The sequence below is a fragment of the Castor canadensis genome, chromosome 14 (genome assembly GCF_047511655.1).
Source record: "Castor canadensis chromosome 14, mCasCan1.hap1v2, whole genome shotgun sequence".
Lineage (NCBI taxonomy): Eukaryota > Metazoa > Chordata > Mammalia > Rodentia > Castoridae > Castor > Castor canadensis.
The window spans coordinates 104,556,482-104,570,403 of record NC_133399.1 but is presented as its reverse complement, the minus strand read 5'-3'; the positions used below and the strand labels follow the sequence as shown (position 1 = coordinate 104,570,403).

The 13,922-nt window shown below is 41.3% G+C and overlaps 1 protein-coding gene across 2 annotated transcripts in view; it reads left to right on the top strand.

Annotated features, from left to right (window-relative positions):
- Positions 1-13,922, top strand: part of Ebf2 (EBF transcription factor 2) — a 186,564-nt gene that overhangs the window by 39,545 nt on the left and 133,097 nt on the right. The gene's annotated exons all lie outside the window — the stretch shown is intronic.

The following is a 13,922-nucleotide window of genomic DNA, read 5'->3' as shown; positions in this document are numbered from 1 at the left end:
GTCTGAGCAATCTATTTCTCAAGAGGAGGAGGAGTAATCAAAGGCAGCACAGCAACCTAGTGCACTATTGTACAGTCACTGAAAAGCATACACCTGTAATTCCAGCACTCAGAGGCTGAGGCAGGAGGATTGTGAGTTCAAGGCCAGCCTGAGCTACATAGTGAGGCCTTGCCTTGACAAAACAAAACAGAATTAGGGAGGCTTTCTCGCACTGTGGGAACATATTTGGTGAAAAAAATAGGGTATATATTGTTGATTATTATAGGTTATGGATCCTTGATTCAAATTGGTTGGGACCAGAAGTGTTTCAGATTTCAGAGTTTTTGGATCTTAGAATATTAGCATACACTACTAGGTTGAGCATTCCTAAACTGAAAATCTGAAATCTGAAATATTCCAAAACTAAACCAGCTTTTTAAGTGGCGTCATGTCGAGTCTCACAAAGTTTCAGATTTTGGAGTGTTTCAGATTTCAGATTCCTGGATTAGGGACATTCAACCTGGACTCTGTAAAATGTGCCTGCACGTGTGTGTGCAGGAAGCAGAGAAAATGCAATGGTCTAAGTTTAGTTTGGTGTGATCGTGGCTCTCATCCATGTTTTACACATGTAATTACAACCCAGTAATGTAATTGCAGTTAGTGCTTCTAAGAAGAATCACTTGGCCCAACTTCTTCATGACTTGCCTAAGAGGATATTTTTTTTTTTTCATTTTTCTTTTATTATTCATATGTGCATACAAGGCTTGGTTTATTTCTCCCCCCTGCCCCCACCCCCTCCCTTACCACCCACTCCACCCCCTCCCGCTCCCCCCCTCAATACCCAGCAGAAACTATTTTGCCCTTATCTCTAATTTTGTTGTAGAGAGAGTATAAGCAATAATAGGAAGGAACAAGGGGTTTTGCTGGTTGAGATAAGGATAGCTATACAGGGCATTGACTCACATTGATTTCCTGTGCATGGGTGTTACCTTCTAGGTTAATTCTTTTTAATCTAACCTTTTCTCTAGTTCCTGGTCCCCTTTTCCTATTGGCCTCAGTTGCTTTAAGGTATCTGCTTTAGTTTCTCTGCATTAAGGGCAACAAATGCTAGCTAGTTTTTTAGGTGTCTTACCTATCCTCACCCCTCCCTTGTGTGCTCTCGCTTTTATCATGTGCTCATAGTCCAATCCCCTTGTTGTGTTTGCCCTTGATCTAATGTCCACATATGAGGGAGAACATACGATTTTTGGTCTTTTGAGCCAGGCTAACCTCACTCAGAATGATGTTCTCCAATTCCATCCATTTACCAGCGAATGATAACATTTCGTTCTTCTTCATGGCTGCATAAAATTCCATTGTGTATAGATACCACATTTTCTTAATCCATTCGTCAGTGCTGGGGCATCTTGGCTGTTTCCATAACTTGGCTATTGTGAATAGTGCCGCAATAAACATGGATGTGCAGGTGCCTCTGGAGTAACAGTCTTTTGGGTATATCCCCAAGAGTGGTATTGCTGGATCAAATGGTAGATCGATGTCCAGCTTTTTAAGTAGCCTCCAAATTTTTTTCCAGAGTGGTTGTACTAGTCTACATTCCCACCAACAGTGTAAGAGGGTTCCTTTTTCCCCGCATCCTCGCCAACACCTGTTGTTGGTGGTGTTGCTGATGATGGCTATTCTAACAGGGGTGAGGTGGAATCTTAGTGTGGTTTTAATTTGCATTTCCTTTATTGCTAGAGATGGTGAGCATTTTTTCATGTGTTTTCTGACCATTTGAATTTCTTCTTTTGAGAAAGTTCTGTTTAGTTCACCTGCCCATTTCTTTATTGGTTCATTAGTTTTGGGAGAATTTAGTTTTTTAAGTTCCCTGTATATTCTGGTTATCAGTCCTTTGTCTGATGTATAGTTGGCAAATATTTTCTCCCACTCTGTGGGTGTTCTCTTCAGTTTAGAGACCATTTCTTTTGATGAACAGAAGCTTTTTAGTTTTATGAGGTCCCATTTATCTATGCTATCTCTTAGTCGCTGTGCTGCTGGGGTTTCACTGAGAAAGTTCTTACCTATACCTACTAACTCCAGAGTATTTCCTACTCTTTCTTGTATCAACTAAGAGGATATTTTAACTTTTGATTCCCACTCTGAATTCATTGACGTTCAAGGATGCTTAAGATGCTTCACACTTTGTGAAAGTGAGTCTTTATTCTGCAGAAAGGGAATTTTTCTTGTGCTGGGAAAAAATTAGAATGGCAGTGGAGATGGATCACAAGGAGTCCAGCAAATTAAATTGTGGCTACTTGAGGACAAGAGTTATACTTAGGAGCAGGGACTACAATGCATGAGTCCTTCCTGGTTTTATTTTCCATTAAAAAAATCACACATTAAAACACACACACACACACACACACACTCACACACCATGCTCTCTCTCATAATAGAGTTGTTTCCGTGAACGTCAGTGTAGAAAACACTGCTTATAAAAAACAGCCCAGCTGTTCTCTGATGTCCAAGGAACTTCATAGCCGAGTTCCGTAGGCTTCCTCATGACCAGGTAGAAAGCATAGAGAAAAAAATGTTACATTTTTATTTAATTTCTGTCATTGAACTTGTGTGTCTGGGCAGCTGGTTCTTCTTCTCTGTGACTCAATTACAGTCTTCATGTCTCTTGAATGCCTCAGAGGAATACGGTCAACGCCATGGGACTGCTGTGTACAGATCCCGTCATTCTAGATAAATGGAGAACTTAAAGACAATTCTGCTTCTCTTTATGAAGCTCTCCGTTATGGGGTGAAGGGGGGCTTTCTTTAACACATCTCAGCCCTGGTTATGAACCTACCATTTGGAGTGTCCAGAGACCTGGGTGTCTTTTTAGGGGAATGTTGTTCTTAAAAATGGTGTGTTTAATTTTGGTGGAATAATTTTTATAGGCAGCATAGATAAAGGGCCACTTTGATTTTAGCCTTATCTTAATAGATGATGTAAAAATTGTACTCTGAGTACAATTTGGAAGTTGGGTATCAATCAATATGAATTGTGATGAAATTTTCCCTCCTCCTCCTCCTCCTCTTCTTTCTTCTTTCTTCTTCCTTCTTCTTTTTTCTTCTTTCTTCTTCTTCCTGGGCTGGGGATTGAACCCACAGCCTTCTACATTCCAGGCAAGCAGCTGTACTTGGATCACATTCCTAGTCCTTTCATTTTTCTTGCAATGTTTTTACCAGCATATCTGGCTTACAGGCAGATCACTGGGGTTGTTTCAGGATTTGTATTTTGAGATAGGGTGTCTCTGTGTAGCTCAGGCTGGTCTTGAACTCTGATCCTCCTGCCTCCACTTCTCAAGTGCTGGGATTATAGATGTATGTCACCATGCCCAGCTAGAACCACAGTAACAGCAAATTTCATGTGGACTTTATTTTGAATGTTTTTAGTCCATTAAAAAAAACATGTCAGTATTGTCCTAAGGCTATTGGATGTGGAGAAAATACTAATCCAGCTACTAAATGACACCCAGAAGTGAAAGCCCTTGGCATAGTGGGAGGAAAACGCCTCTTCTAATGAGATGGAAAACACAGATGAGGGAGTTTCAGAGACAAAGAGCTTTGGCACAAACTGTCCCTGGTCCCTTGAGAGACCCAACTCTTGCTGGCAAGGGAGAGCACTTGGGTTAATCCCTAATTGTTCTCTTGGTGCTTCGCCAGAGAGATGATTTTTCAGGAGACAATATAATAGTTTAGATCAGAGGACTGGGTCAGTAATGGTTTCCCTGACCGGATGGGGCTCTTAACGATCCTGACCACTGCTTACTCCTGGGACTCATGCCTGGCTGGAGGTAGGGAAGTCACTTGGTCACTTGTGATGACAGCCCACGTGTTCTGGGACCTGCTTTCTATGGATCTGGAAGCCTTCTCAGCTAGAGCTGCCCTGAGCACCTCCAGGAGTTGCTTCTTAGAGGCTTCCCATGTTCCCTCTGGCCTGTGGCCAGAGAGAGGCTCCTCCTTCTACCCTGGCTCATCCTAGAAACCATGGCCGCAGACTCCACCCTTCTGTAGCTGCATCTCCTTCCAGAAGTCCTGGTGCAGATTTATTTACCTGCTGCTTGAACCATACAGAAGTAACTACAAACAACCTTTTTTTGTCCTCTCTTGACGAGATGGTTGGGAGAAGCAAGGAAAAGATGGCACCACCAGAGAAATTCTGAAAATCCTTGCACACACAAAATAATTTAGCAGCAGTGATGAAACAGAATCAGGAAGAGGTTGATGGAGGATATTCAGTTCCTTTCCAAGAGGGCCTAGAAGTTTCTGGCCACTTTTTAGTAGGCTTGCCCATTGGCTCCGTGTTACTCAAACACTGCTAGCTCCAATTTTGCCCAGAATCCCAGGAGACTACCACAGCAGGTACATAGAAGTAGCTCACTTGGGAGTGTAGACTGGGACCCTGCTCTTCTCGTGGGACCAGTCAGGGATTTGATTTGTTCTCTAGGACCCTTGTTTGCAAAATAAGACAGGGAGAGGACCCTCCACAGATGAGAACTGTCTGGGAGCTGTCAGGGCCACCTGCTTGCCTGACCAGGGCTGGCTACCTTACTGGCTCTTAGACAGAATCAGTAACCACAATCTCAGCCACACTGACTGTAGAGGATGCTCCATACCCAGGGGGACAGATGCAGCCGGGAAGAATTGGGTCCGTTATTACCCTCATTATTTCTCACCCAGCCTTGCAAAGCCTGTGAAGAAGAGAAGTCTATTCCCAATGCATTTCAATCCTGCAATATTTTCTCCAAGCCAGAGCTCTGACTGTTATCATTTTCTCGCAGGAGCTCCACTGGTTTTGAGAGCACAAAGGGAAAAGGAGGCAGAGAAACACTCAGTGCCTGGCCTTCCCCAAGAACCCGGCTGTCATAATTTACACACCTCACCTAATGCACAGCGCGTGTCTGGGCTACAGAAGGCACTTGGTAGACCAGCGCTGTCTGCCTCGCAGTGGGCCTGCTGTGCGTGTGTCAGCGACACTATTAACGATGACAAAGTAGTTCATCGATGATTCTCCTCTCACACCCTCATCCAAGAACACAGTAACAAAATCAAACCTGACTCTCAGTCAACTTCTTCATGTGGCTGCACAGGCTTAGCCCAGAAGTGGGCTCCTGGCTTGAGCAGGACGTTCCATTCAGCGTCCAGGCAGGAGGCCCTGATTCCTCTTTTCCTTTCAGAATACTTCATTTGCTTTAGTGATGCTAAAGTTGGGTGGTACCGAGGTCCCTCTGTCTATCATACTCCAGAAAGGGGTACTTTCTTGCTTTTCGAAAACCTCAGTAAGTTTAATGTATCCCACCTGCTTTTTCCACCACCCTTTCCATTTCTGGTGCCCCTAGGAGAAAAGCATCTGTAGGACCTTGAGACTGCCTGGGAAGTGGGCATGGGGGAGACAAAATAGGCAGAGCAATTCTTTTAAAATTGTAAATAAACTTAACTTTTAAAAATACATATTTCACATTTAGATATTATTCAACATTATAGATGTTATAAGATAAAATGCCCACCTGCTGGAACTAACCATTAATAATATTTGGCAAATATATAGAGATCTATTTGTTTAATTCTTCATAGATGGATCTTTCTATCAGTGTCTTTACCTTACTCTCTATCATCCCTTCTTTGTCTTTCCTCCTTCTTTCCCTCTCAATCTATGCAAGTCTTTTTTGTAAGGTTGGAGCCAACCTTATAAGACATGGCCCCAGGCTTCCCTCCCCCTTCTAAGTCCTGGGTGGACAGCTGGGTGGGACATGACTCTTTGAAGACCAGCCAGCCATTGCTAAGCCTAGTGCCCAGCACTGCGTGTGTTCTTAGTAACCACTGAGTTTATATTTTAGCGTGCCTTTTTAGGTACCTTGGATACCATATGGTTGTTTCTTATTCTGGAAACCATATGCTGAAGACAACATTGTATTTGAAGTTTATGTTAACCATTAGGACCCCTCATTGAGATAGTCTGAATTTTACTCCAGCCTCCCACTCTTATTTCAATTTGTTTCTCACTTGCCACAGCGTGACCATTGGTGGCCTCTTCAGAGTACATCAAATTTTCTTTATTTATTGGCTTCGCCTCTGGCTGGCATTTTTACAGTTGTGTCTTGCCTGTTGATTGTTGTTGGCTAAAGAACAAATGCCTGTCTAATGTCTATGGGGAAGAACAATTTGCAAATTTATCTTATCCTTTTGTTGATATTTCAGTTCCAAAGGCTCAAGGTTAGTTTGCTTAACTAATGCTTTATCCCTCAATCCCAGGTGTTTCCACGCGACAGTGTCACCTGGGCCTGACTCCCTGGTGTGACATTCAAGACTGCTAGAATGTACACATCCTCGTGAAATACTAACAGATCCCTTTATCAGAGGTTATAGAACCAAGGTACAGCCAGCCAGTTGATTAAAGGAACAAATGAATAGTGTGGTTATTTATGTGTCAGCAGAGGCTGCTTACTGAATTTGCCTTATTTTTTCTTGTACCATATGGCCTCAAGGTTGGTGAGCATTGCTGCTGCTGTGGCAGGTGGTTCCTGGCTGCAGAACTGAGACAAGAGGTCACATCCCTTCACCTGCTAAGCCTACCACCACACGGAAATGTGTTCATGCTTCATAAATGCCTCTTGATCATGGGGGTGATGATAGCACCACTGGCATTTGTATTACTCTATCAATTAGGCAAGCCCAAACCGTGAAGCCTAATGGCAAGCACACATATCACCCTTATTCTTCCCCTTGACAACAGAAAGTCATACACACAGAACGTTGGGCCTTTCCCAAAGCTTCAGTGATAGTGTGACTTGGGACAAAGGCCTGTAAATGCTAGCCTCTCTTTTGGCTATAATTTAGGAGGCTCCAGGACTCCAAAAATATCCTGGGATGATGACCTTGTGATTGCTGCAGTTTTCCTGGCCTGTGTACATGAGTTTTTGGCTGCTCAGGACTTTTCTACGATGGTCTGAGGAACTCTTGGTTTGGAGTTGCTGGTGCTGCTGTGGTTAGTTCTGAGGTTGTGAGCTGGGGGAACTTCCATGTCAGAGGCTTTGTTTAGATGTTCCCATCCCGCTGGAGAAGGGTCTTTAGTCACACAGCCGGGACTGGAGGAATTCGCTGGGAGGTGAGCAGAAAAGAAAGAGAAGAGGAAACAGAGTTGCTGAAGCATGGCAAAATACTGGACAGAGAAGAGACAGCAGTGTGGCAACAGGAAGAAGAAGGGAGAGGAGGTATTCTTGTGGAAGAGAAATGTGGGAAAAGGTGCAAAGGACAGACAAGATCCAGAAAGCAAGCACAAAAGAAAGCAGATTAGTGGGAAAATGAAAGAGGAAATTGTAAACCCAGATGTAAAAAGACCAAACTTCAGAGGGAAAGAAAAGAAAGGGATGTAAATTAAATTAAAGAGAAAAAAAAAATCAAGGCTTCTTGTGGGAGAAAATTACGTCCTTAGTCAGATGAAACTTTCACAAGATGTGCTATATTTGTTAGCTGACTCCAGAAAGAGAAGGATGAGAAATTAAAAATCTATCTTTATCTGATGAGCTCTTAAAAACATTACTTATTTATATATTTATTGCGGCCAAGTCCATGGAATGCCAACCAAATCATCGTGGAGAGTTGTCTTGAGGAGAAGAAAATAGAAGAAATTATGGTTGCAATAGATTGGTTTGCATTTTCCATTTCAGAGACAATTTAATAACGATTTGGCTTTGATGCTTGTATTTATTTTGCTTCCCCTTCTCAAGGGCCTATTGGGTACATGTCTCTTGTGCTTGCCCATTAGCCTCGTTTGTTTACAGCTGAGAGGGAACCCAATCTTCTTCTTGAGTAACATCAACCTCATTTTCTCTTGGATGCTGAGTTTTGCTCTTTCTCCTCCTGCTCTTCCACAAAAAAAATTGGCTGCATGTCAATCTTCCCTATTCTTAAAAAGTTTTTTTTTCCACCCCTGTGAGTCACTCAGAGGCTCTGACAATTGAGGCTCACTATTTGTTTATTCAAAGAGAGAAGGTGGTGACTAGTGTATTTCCTGTATTATGAGATCTGAACTCATCTGCTCTCTTGTAACGAGATATCAATCTTTTGTGTAATGCCAGGTACTGTGCCTAATTGCCCTCTTGTAATGTGTTATCCCTGAGATGATAATTTGAGTTATTTCTTTGTTAACCTTTACACAGCCAATAACAAATTAAGCATCATTATCTGAGTTTAAAATAGGCTGTAAATCTCCAAGCCCTGGTAATACTCAGACACTTACAACCAGGGAGTCATAAAATGACATTAAATGACACTCAGAAACACAACCCAGAAAATACTACACAGAAATGACAAGAAAGCAGAGCACCCCCATGACACACACACAGGAGTTGACACGGAATAATCCATCTGAATGGCAAGGCAGACAGCATTCCAGTTATGGCACTTTTGCTCTAACTTGGCCAACTAAGTGCACTTTCTGCATCTGTGTCTCCTTCGAGAAGGGACGTTCCTTTTTCTTGTGTGATGGAAATAACACAAGGAAGCTCAAATTCTGCTGCTGCTGTATTGTGTTAGTCTGTTTTCTTCTTTGCCCATTGCCTCAAGTACCTGTTTGTTTCCACCCATCTCTCCTTTTTTCTCCCACTGCCTGGCATTGCAAGTCATGTCACCCTCATGACACCTTGAACCTCTGGCCAGTGGAACTGCCTGTGCCCTTATTGCACAGAGCAGGTGTCTCATGATCTAATGATGGCAGTGAGGAGGGTGAGGAACAAGGTGTAAATCCTTCCTTATCTCAGGTTTGTTTGAAAATTACCTTTATGGAGTCATGTTGCATTTGAACTGAGCCCATATGTCCACTAAGGGCGAGAGAGAGAGAGAGAGAGAGAGAGAGAGAGAGAGAGAGAGAGAGAGAGAGAGAGAGAGAGAGAGAGACTGATCTTCTCCAAGAGAATATAAAAACCATGCTAGGATCGGTGTAGGTTTTTGGCTCCCAGACTTGAATGTTCTTTCTGTTAATCCCCAAGTTAAATGGAGGTGGTTATGATTAGATTTAGTGGTGATCATCTAAGAGAATGCACTTGGGAACTCCCAGCCTTGGTCAATGAAACCATAGCACGAACTAGCATGCACTCTAGCACAGGATGGGCAGGTGGGCTGCTCCACACCAAGCTCTGCTTCCTCCTGTTCTCAGGATTTTGTGGTGCTCCATCTCCATGGGCCCCTGGGCTTTCTCTGACCTGTTCACAATATACCGTTTTTGCTCACTGAATACCAAATAAAATGTTTTCAGTTTTGTAACATTTATTGATCTGTTTATAGTTGCTACTTCTTTATTCTAAAATTCAGTGTTTTCCTAGAAATAGTGAATTTAGCCAACTTTTCCATACTTATCAACCCATAATTATATACAATATTCTCCCACAATTAAAAAACCCTACCAAAGCTGTGGTTAAATGTCTAGTGTGTCCTACCTCTCTCCCTCTAGTCTCCTCTCCTTGGTGGAAGTGCTTCTAGTTTATATTTAAGTCTGTTTGTCAATTCTGCTTATTATGGTCTGAATTCTGGTTGGCCTTCATCTTGCTAATTCCATCCTCCTTCTTTCTATTGGTGATTTCACTGTCAAGCTCCCTTCACTGAATTCTTAGCTGTTTTTTTTAGTCTTAAAAAAAAATCATTTTGGGCTATACATTTTCCTCCATGTGCAGTTTTGGCTCCAGGTTTCCATATGTTTTTCTTTCTAAATATCATTGATTAGCTACTCAGATTGTGCTTTTATTTCTCAGTAAGTGATATGTTAATTTAATTTATTAAAATTAAAGAGTTTACCTTAAATTATTGGATTTTGGTTAGAATCCAATAATTTGGATAATTTCTGTTTCTTCAGACATTGAAAAAAAAATCAAATTGAAAAGATTATCTTTTTACCCAGTTCTATGATTTTTTTGCCTTTAACTTTGCTTTTCTACTATTCACTCTGTGACCTCTGCTTAATTTTTGTTCATATTTTCCCCATAATCCTTTGCATACTTTTTTATTTTTAACATTGATTTGAGTGTTCTTTCTAAATAGTTTTATGGAAGTATAGTTTACATGCCATAAAATCCATCCATTTTCAGGGTACAATTCAATGATTTTTTTAAAAAGTAAATCTATAGGGTTAACATCTGACTATTTGTTTTTTGTGTACTGGGGTTTGAACTCAGAGCCTGTGCTTGTGAGGCAAGCACTCTACCACTTGAGCCACTAAAAATGCTTAAATAGCACACAGTTTGGATATAGTTTTGATTCAATGTAATTCATTCAAACCCTTTTAAGAGGAAAGTTTAACTTATTTACATTTATTGTTATAGCTGATATTTTTGGTCATGAATCTGGCATCTTATTCCATTTTTGTTTGATTTTTCTTCCTTTACAATTTCTTTTATCTGCTTCTTTTTTGTATATACAGACATTATTATTATTATTTGTTTTTAATCCCAAATATTTTGGTATGCATGTGTCTTTAAATTTTACAATTAGTTAAAGTCCAGAAACATTTCTTAGTCTGTATTTCTGTTATTGTTAGGCATGGATGAAATGACATCTTTCTGTTAATTTGATATACATAAATTTGCCTTCACACCATCCCTTTTCTTTTTTCTGATGCCATTTCAAATATCTTTTTAAATAATAAATTTGGCTTGTAAATTCAGTTCAATGTGATTATGTCAATTTTTCATCAGATACCTTGATTTTGAGTAACTATTTTTAATATTTGTGTTTAAGTTGTATAGCCATATTTATATTGGTGATTAGATTTACTTCTGTTTGAATTATTTTCAGTCTCCCTCACTAGTTCCTTCACGTTATGATAGCTGTACTTTTGAGCTTTTCATTTTGTTTCATTTTTTTTGTAGTTGAATTATATCTTCAATAATCTTGTCAAGAAGGGTACATAGGTGATATATTTTCTGAAAGTTTAAATATCTAAAAGTCTTTTCCTGAGGCCTCTACTTAAAAAATATTGGCCATAAAACTCTTGGGTCATACCCTTTTCCACTTAAAACTATTTAGAGATCACCTAGTGCATTCCAGCATTTAATGCTGAAATGAAAAAGTCTGGTAATACTTTGATTTTCATTGATTATTCCTGGAACACAGTGGACTATTCACATCAGCATACATCTCATCAACCCCAGAAAACATTGTCTAGAACCTTTCTTCTGTTTCTTCCATTGCATTTCTTGTCCTTTCTCTCTGTGTTTGAAGAGAGCATTTCAGACTTGTTCTCCACATGGTGGTTGCAGTTTTCTCTTTGGTGCTGTGTGGAATGCACTGGAAGGTGTCTTGGGACAGGGCGTAGAAGAAACACATCTGGGGGAACAGTTAAGGTGCTTTGAACAACGGTATAGAAAATAAATTAGCACAGCTGCTAATAAATTGTCAGCGTAAATGGAAAGAAGTGGGTGGACTTGAGAGGTGTTTGAGATTCATTTACCATTGCAGTGAGCTTCCTTCTTTTTTTGTTTTCCCTCTGCATCTTGCAGTAAGAAGGTGGGAGAGATGGCCTACAGGCTGCTTGCTGAAGGTCACCTTGAACCAGAAGTCTGCTAACAGATGTGGCAAATTTACAAGGAAGAAGAGTCCTACAGCTGGCATGTTAATCTGTCTTCACTGCTGTGACCAAATGCTTGAGAAAGTCAACTTAAAGGAGAAAAGATTTATTTTGGCTCATGGTTCCAGTCAGCTGGATCCATTGCTTTTAGGTTCTAGTGAGCCAACATCATGGCAGTGAGCATAGTGGTGGAGCCAGGCTGTTTACTTCACAGTGGCTGGAAAGCAAAGAGAACCAGAGAGGAAGGGGCTGGGGACAAGATGCCCCTTCAAGGGCATGCCTCCATTGGCTTATCCCTCCATTGGCTTATCCCTCCAACTGGGCCCTACCTCCTAGTCTCCCCTACTTCCCAATAATGTCATCAAATTATGAGCCCATTAATGGAATAACCCATTGATAAGGTCAGAGCCTTATTAATGGTCATGATCCAGACACCTTCCCAAAGTCTCACCTCTGAACATTGCAAGAGGGACCAAGAGGGACCAAGCCTTCAATTCACGAGCCTTTGGGGGTAAACGTCACATCCATATCACAACATTGGGACCTGTCAAATGCACGAAATGTGCACAGTAATGCCTTATTCAAGTCTCCTGCCTTAGGGTGCTTGACAGTACAGAGATAAGAAAAGCAAGGTGCTGGCTGGGCAGTTCAGTGATTTGCTTAAAGTGCCCAGTTAATGGCAGAATTTTGACCTCATCTTCTGCTTTTCAGTGCAGGGTACTTTCCACTTAGCCTATGGAAAGGCCTTAGCTATCCGTAAAGACTCTGGAATTGTGGCTGGCTCAGTAGCCAGGCTCAGACCCCTTCCCCAACACCCTCCACAATGAGCAGCACAGGTCCCAATTGGCCTATTACATTTTTGTAATCTACAAATATGAGATTTTTACGTAAATGAATTTTGTTACTACCTAATAGAGTTTGATAGTCATTTCAAGACACTGTGTTGCCTCTAGCCTTTTTGGCTTGCTGGGTCAGTAGCTTTTATACAAGAGGCCCTGAAATCCTCTTCCCTCTTTTAATCTAGATTCTGACCAAGACACCACCACGTGGAAGTGGCCTGACAGCCAGGAGACAGACTGTGCAATTCATAGTTCAGCTCCACTGAGCTGGGTTGGGGAAAGGCTCCACTCCTGGGCTGCGCCTGTCTGTCTCCTTTCTTGCCTTTTACCTGGCCTGCCCTTGGTTTGCTCTTTTCTTATTGCGAACATTTTCTTCGTTTCTTACTTCTTCTTTCTCATAATTGCCGTTCATATTTCCTGACATCTTCCAACCCAACTTCCTTCCATTTCTCCTTCCCTAGACTTGTGTTCATGACCTTCCTTTCCTGTTCTTCTGTGTTCTTATTATTTTCCTTTCCTTCACTTTCCTCCCTGATCTGTTTTCACTGCCTGTCCTTCTGGTAGGTAGTGCCCAACATTTACTATGAAAATATGGAAATGCGGTGTGGAAGGAATTTTACTGTGACACTTGGATACTTCCCACTCAGATTCCATTATTAACCTTGACTAAATTTGCTTTAGCACACATCTATTTGTCTCTCTATGCATCCAACATTTTTTTGGATGCTTTTAAAGTAAGTTTTAGCTGGGTGTGGTGGTGCATGCCTTGTAATTCCAGCTCTTAGATGTCTGAGCAGAAGAAGGATTGCAAGTTTGAGGATAGCCTGGGCTACATAGAAAGACCCTGTCTTGAAGAGCCAAAAGTAAGTAAATAAGAAAAAAGTTAAGTTTTAGATGTTGGTCCTGTATTGGTTGATAGTCCCTGTTTTTCTTAAAAGATACAATTTACATAGAATGAACTGCATAAATCCTAAGAGTTTGATGAGCTGAGTTTTGACATATATATGAATGCCTCTGAGTAAGCTAAACCTGTATTGAGATGAAAAATGTCCCAGGCACCTCAGAGAGTTCCTTCCTGTTCCTCAATTGATCTCTGCTTCCATTCACCTTTCCAGATACTTCTGGCATTTGACCACTTTGGATTAGTTTTGCCTGTTATAGAACATCATTACAGTGGAATCAAGAAGAATTGTGTTAGTTTCTGGAAGTCTTAAATTGATACTTGCATCAACAGGTGTTCTTTTTGCTCTGCCAAGTAGTATTCCACTAGAGAACTGCCACAATTGCAAGTTGGTACTTGCCATTAAGAATGAGACCCTATGAAGGCTTCTCTTGCTTTTGCTGTCCTGTTTTCCGCTCATGTTTCTGCCTCCTCCCCGTTTTGTTTCTAGAAAACACTCAGGGCACACAAGTAAGTGGAAAGGCCAGTTCCTCACATCTGTGGGGAAGAAAGTGAGGCAGCTCTCAGCTCAGCCCCTGCACACAGTAGGCACTCAATAAGTGGTAGGTATGATTACT